Raw genomic sequence first — 6,107 nt, forward strand, 5'->3', positions numbered from 1 at the left:
CTTGGTGATTAAATCAAGTTGAGTGGATTCACATTAGTTATTTTGGTTTTGAATTAGGATGCATTTCCTATCATAGATGTTAAAGTATATTAAGTTTGATGGGTCAACCTATAATATGGATGCAGAAGTTTTTTTTTTTTGGCAAAAAACAAACATAAATTCAACTATATATGATAAAAATTACATATACGTACCTAAATTGAGAACATCTTATGAATTTATATATGACAAATAACCAAATACGAGCATGAGTGATTGACCTTCTAATAATATAAAAAAGTTAATAAAGATTTACCATGTTAAAACAATTAAAGAGATATTTTGTTGTATTTTTCTATAGCATCTGGTACTTTGAATTTAAATTTGCTACACCTACATACAATGACGCCTCTCCTAAAATTTGTTCAGGATCCACCATTGCCTACATGCATAACATTAACCAGGCAAAAAAAAAAAACATAATATTTTTCAATGAGTACGGATTCCAAAATCAATACCTGCCCTAATCTCTGGGCTTTTGGTGTGTGCCAAAGCCCGTGCAGGTGGGCCTGCCCAGAAGACAGAGGGATCCTCTCAAGCCTCAGCTTTGTGGTGTGGGGGCCCATGTATAGTACTGTTTCCATGGGCTCGTGCCTAGCAACTTTAGGGTCGTACTCTATTGGATTTGGTGATGCTTCTGGCTTCGGTGCTTTGTATCATTGTACGTTAAAAATTAGAGGGACAATTATTATAAATTACTTTAATAATTCTATCCACTGAACTCTAAAGTGGTTTTATTTTAGCGGGCTGTCCACTACTAGGTGAAACCATATTTTTAAACCCGAATACGTAGAGGACAGATCGGATTATCCGATTCAATCTATTTTTTAAATAAAAGCATAAAAAAGTCTTGATTAAATATAGAATTTTCAAAGTCAAATACATGGGCACGCATCTCAAGAAGCTTTTCTGTCGAAAGATTACACGAGCCCCTGTTTTCAAGTAACTTTCCTGTCAAAAGCTTGTCTCATTTCAAGGAGTTTTCTTTGTGGTTCGGCACTTTAAAAAAAATGAATAAAATAATATAGTACAGATAATATTTAGTAAAATAATATAATTCAAGAGTTGCAGATATTTTTATTTTCAATTAACATGTCATTTACAACTCAAAAATATATCGAAAGCATGATAATAACGTTACCAATATCATTAAAAAAATACAAACAAAACAAATTCAGCCATATAAAAAAATAGTTAAAAAAGTGATTGGAATAAGGCATGTGAGCTTTTCAACCATGTTAGAGTTTATTTACCTTTAAATGACTCGTGTGAAACACTCTAATTACTGTTCTTAATATTTTTTAGTGTTGTTAGATATGTTTTGTTAATATATTTCCAATGATACAAATGATTTCTTTATCAAAATTTGGATGTTTCTTCAAATTTTTTACTTTTTATTTTTCTCTCCCCTCTCTCCTTGTAAGTTATGACAAGAGAAAACAAAAAAACAAAAAAAAGATTCAAGAGACACGCCAAAACTTTAATAATAACATCACTAATACTGGTGGAAAGATTTTAACGAGATGAATTCAACAACATTAAAAAATGTTACAAATAATGACCAGAGTGTGCCACACGAGTCATTCAAAGGCAAATGAGGCATGAAATATTTGGACGGCCCGTGTGGTTCACTCTAGTCACCACTTGTGACCTTATTTAGTATTGTTATATTTATCTCATTGATATTTTCCTGATAATATTGTTAATGTTATTAAAGTTTTGGTGTATTTATAGCTTTTATTTTTCTCTTTCTACTCTCTTCTCTTTCTTTATTATAAATTATGTTGGTTTATTTTTATACTTCGAAAAGAGTTGAATATGACATTTATAACTCATAAAGTGATTCTTTAAAATATTTTATTTTTTAAAGTACTTTCTAGTTTTTTTAAAGTACTAAAATACACACAAAAAAAGAGAACTTGTTTTCCCGGTGTTAATTTCCTTCCCAACGTTTTTTTATTTTATTTTACAGGTAAGTTTGAATCTTTCACTTACCTTTTCACTTTCGGATACATTGATTTTTCTCTTTTTTCTTGACGTTGTATATTTCTCATCTTCGTGTTGATTCCTCTCCAAAAGAGATGAACAACATTGAATTAGTATTCGATCCGGGCAATATGAAAACCAGCTCTAGCTTCTTCTTTTTTGACAGCCCTTTTTGTTTAATCCGCTGATCTCCTCATCATCTGAGGAGTTGTGGCAGTTGTCGTTGTTGGTAGGGTTGGATTGACTGAGGCACCGTTTGGCAGTGAAGTTGTACCTGTGTTTTGCCTAAATTTGAAATTTGTTTTTTGTTAAAATTGAGTTCGGTATGTACTTTTTGGATCGTTTTGATGTGCTGATGTCAAAAATAATTTTTAAAAAATAAAAAAATATCATTGGCATGTATTTCGGCACGAAAAACTATTTGAAAAGCAACCGCTACTACACTACCGAACACACTATGAGAGTAACCGTAGTGGTGGTAACAAATTTGTGATTTCGAGAAGAATTCATAATTGTTCAATTTCGAGAGAAATTGTTCGACTTAGGATGTCCTCAAGCTACTGAGATGGGGATGAATTTCTATAAATACAGTGTAATAAAGTGATTTTTCATTTAATTTATATAGTTATTAAATAATATTTAATACTAATTTTTTAAAATAAAATATAATTAAAAATTTAAAAAAATATTTTTTATTTTATTAGGTTAGACCTAATTTAATATATTTTTAATATTAAACCCGATCAGTCGAGCTAGAATAATAAAGCTATGCTTCATTGTTCATTATGTAAAACCCATGAATAATAAAGCATAACTCCATTATTTATAGGTTTTTTTATCACACTAAGTAGCAACGAGTTACTTTTTATAATATATGATTGTTTCATATTTAATGGTGGATCCACAAATATAAAATTCTGATAAGAGTACTATCAAACAATAATAATTGTTTGATAAGAAACGGAGCCATTAATCACACATGACTTCCTGCTCTTGGGATTTAAAGTTAGAAATTTCACTGTCTTCTTGAGCCTTAATTCTCTTTTTTGTTCTGTTTTTTTTTGAATAAGCCCAAAAAATGTCATCAATGCAACCTGATCCTAGTCAGGTTAATAACGTGTTTGGTAATATAATAATGATTATTTTTTAAATAGTTTTTTTTTATGTTAAAATATATGTTAATGATTTTTTTTTATTTTTTAAAAATTATTTTTGACATCAGTACATCAAAATGATCCAAAAAATATAAACCACACTTAATTTTAACAAAAAATTCAAAATTCAAAATTTAATGAAATAAAAATTGAAACGCACAACACTACGTAAAGCATCTTAGAAAGAGCTCTGGTACGACCAAGCCACACAAGTCCACCTCCTACTGCCATGACCGAGCAAGCCTCCTTCGTCAAGATTCCATGTTTCACCAACCCTATAGTAGGACCCACTAGCTCGAAACTGGTAGTCTCGGAGTTTCTTGTTGCTCTGAAACAGTCACCAGTATTTATCTGTTGAACGGGCCCACGGCAGTCGACACCATTGTTGGTGATCGGCAAATATAAAGTTACGGAGTGGCCTTATCGCGTCCTGATTTGCAGCAGGTCACCGTCTCACCAACTTCCTACTGTGACTTCTATCTCCATCTGTTTGATGCATTATTGAAGTTTGAATTGAGTGGTGGGGAGGGGATTTTTATTGTTTTTCCATCGTCACATTTTATTAATGTTTGATTTTTTAAATGAAATTTATCGTGATATTCAAGATCTTTACCATTTAATTACAATCATATGGCAATAAAAAAATCAAGAACAAGAAGTGAAGTAGCATAATCAATCATATGGATTGGAGAAACAATGATACATATTATACTCTCAAGAACTTGAGAAATTCTTCTCTATACCAGCAAGTCAATTTTTTGGATTGTTCGGCCCACGAGGAAAATGATGTGCAGCGGCCTAATTCGGGTATCAACCATTGTTTGGGAGTCGGTAGATCTCTTTTTTACGTGTTTTAAAATGCAATTTATATAAAAAAATATTAAATTGATTTTTTTCTACTATTTCTCCATGATTTTAATATATTAATATTAAAAAAATTATTTCAATAAAATTTTAAATAAAAAATATCTTAGACTACAATAATAAACGGCCTCTGTAATTAAATGCCCCTGATCTTCAATTTGGGTGGCAAGTTAATTAAGCTACGTGAGCGGAAAAACTTGCCGCCGCCGCTTAATCAGGTAGCTGATGTCTCTTCAAACGCTACACTGCTCACTACTTGAAATATTTGATTAAAGTCACCTTGTAAAATCAAGCAACAATAATTTCGGCCTTCAATCATCATTTCTTTTCTGCTTTTCCCCAACACTTAGGGCGTTGAAATTATTATTATTATTATTATTTTTTTTTTTTTTGTTGTTGAAATGCATATCAAAAATATTTTTTTATATTTTAAAAATTATTTTTAATATAAAACATATCAAAAGGATCTAAAATATATAAATTATATTAAATTTTAACAAAAAAATTTTTAAATTTTATGATAACGTGGTTTCAACGGTGTTCTCAAATGCTTTTTATAGCTTATGCGTTTGAGTAGCTGCTGATCGCACAGGACATGTCCATTGTCATGAAAAGAGTATTCGGAAGTGTGGTTGTTGTTGCTTTTCAAAGTGTTTTTTATTTAGAAAAATATGTCCATAATATTTTTTTATTTTTTAAAAATTATTTTTGAGATCACCACATCAAAAATAATTTAAAAAATATTAAAAATGTATTAATTTAAAATAAAAATAATTCAAAATCTTTTAAAAGTATTTTTAAAAAACACTTTCAAGCAGCCTCGAAACCAAGGCAAGAATCGTGGTTGGGTTTTTATTACTTTGAAATGATTAAAAACTGTAAGTAGATGGATCATGCTGGCCACGTGGAGGATACATCACAATTGTGCATTTACTTTTTCCCTTTCTGGGTGAATAGTATTGTCCCTTTCATGCATAATTAAGCCCGCCGAACAAATCGGTTTAGCTTTGAGTCGGTTTAATTCGTAGCTAGAGTAATCGGTTCAATTTTTTTAACATACAAAAAAAAGAAAAAGTCCGTATAACAATTATTTATCTGATATTTTTCTCAAGTAAAAGATGTTTATTGACTCTAATTTATTTGGTTAAAGTTACGTTGATTCTATTTTGTTTAATCATTATTTTATGATGAAGACTACCACTTTCACCGCACCGTGTAGTCCAACTCTGTTAAAATATTTTTTAAAAAATTTAATTTTTTATTTTAAATTATATTTTTTTATATTTTTATATCATTTTAATATACTAAAAATAAAAAATATTTTTTTAATAAAAACACTTTAAAAAATAATCACAACCACTCTCTTAAAAACCCTTTCAATTAAAATAATAATAAAAAACAATCCCCATTGTCTATTTAAAAAACATCTTCTTCTTCTCTATTTTTTTTTCTTTCTTGCAAATAAATCATGCGCATCTTGATTTTGTGACCATGGGTCGGTGAAGTGGTTATTTGCGAAAATCAGATCCTTTCTCGATTGATCTCACTAAAAGACTGAACTTTTAGGACTATCCACTTTAATTGACGGGATGATTTCTTCACTTTAATTATTTGCATTTTGAAGATGTCGGATACTTTACTGGTTTGAGATTTGTATTCCAACATGGATGTATTCGGTCTTGTTTAGCACTGCGGCCAATTATATTTTTAAGAATTGTTTTTCCAATTCTAACCCGAGCTACGTTGCAGGGTTAATCTATTAAACGGGTTTAATAATAAACTTTTCCTTAATTATTACATGAACAGGCCCTTTTAAGACATTTTTCATAAGAATTCTTATGGCGGAATGAGAGCCTCGCTGCCTCTTTTCAACAGCGACTCGAAGTTTTGAACCCGTAATTTTTTTCCCATCTCCCACCCCGCTTGAAGCCCAAATGTATTCTCTGATAATTTGCTTGCGCGATGAATTCTCACCAGCTTGATCTGCTTCCAAAAATACCAAACAGTTTTCTTAGCTAATAAAGATAAAGTTGGTGATTCTTTGGTTAACGTGGGAGTGATGAA

This window comes from Populus alba, chromosome 3 (assembly GCF_005239225.2).
Source record: "Populus alba chromosome 3, ASM523922v2, whole genome shotgun sequence".
NCBI classification, from domain to species: domain Eukaryota; kingdom Viridiplantae; phylum Streptophyta; class Magnoliopsida; order Malpighiales; family Salicaceae; genus Populus; species Populus alba.